At 48.4% G+C, this 911-nt stretch overlaps 1 pseudogene; it reads left to right on the top strand.

Moving 5' to 3' along the window:
• The first annotated feature begins 494 nt into the window (after positions 1-494).
• On the top strand, positions 495-612 carry LOC126263887 (5S ribosomal RNA; annotated as a pseudogene).
• The last annotated feature ends 299 nt before the right edge of the window (positions 613-911 follow it).

Raw genomic sequence — 911 nt, 5'->3', positions numbered from 1 at the left:
TCGGATAAAGAACTCATCTGGACTGACCCGACACAGTTGCCAACATTTCCCCTGCACTCTCGGTTTGGTGAACTTTTGAATTAGTGTGAGCAGTTACGAAACCCAGCGGGCGCGACCTTTGTTATATTCAAAACGACGTGCAAGGTATTCAAAAGCGATTGATTTTTCATTTTTCCCACTATCGCCGATGGCGTGATATGCCTCCACTTCTCTTGTGATTCCCGGTTACAAGCAGAGTTGCTTTTTACTACTACTTGTAAATAGTTGTACGATGATACTTGCCTTATTATATGCATTAGCTTTCATTTATCCACATTTAAAGAGGGTTACATTGAAGTGACAAAAGTCATGGGATAGCGACATGTACAGGTACATATACAGATGGCGGTAGCGTCGCGTACACAAGGTATAAAAGGGCAGTTCATTGACGGAACGGTCGTTTATACTCAGATGCCCCACGTGGAAAGATTTTCGACGTGATTATGACCGCACGAGGCAACGGCCTTGCCGCAGTAGATACACCGGTTCCCGTTAGATCACCGAAGTTAAGCGCTGTCGGGCGAGGTCGGCACTTGGATGGGTGACCATCCAGGCCGCCATGCGCTGTTGCCATTTTTCGGGGTGCACTCAGCCTCGTGATGCCAATTGAGGAGCTACTCGACCGAATAGTAACGGCTTCGGTCAAGAATACCATCATAATGACCGGGAGAGCGGCGTGCTGACCCCACACCCCTCCTATCTGCATCCTCCACTGAGGATGACACGGCGGTCAGATGGTCCCGGTGGGCCACTCGTGTCCTGAAGACGGAGTGCATGACCGCACGAGAGGAATTAACAGACTGAACGCGGAATAATAGTTGGAGCTATAATCATTGGACATTCCATTTCGAAAATCGTTAGGGAATTCAATA

This window comes from Schistocerca nitens, chromosome 6 (genome assembly GCF_023898315.1).
Source record: "Schistocerca nitens isolate TAMUIC-IGC-003100 chromosome 6, iqSchNite1.1, whole genome shotgun sequence".
Lineage (NCBI taxonomy): Eukaryota > Metazoa > Arthropoda > Insecta > Orthoptera > Acrididae > Schistocerca > Schistocerca nitens.
Note: the sequence above shows the minus strand (reverse complement) of the source record. Positions and strands in the feature narration are given on the sequence as shown.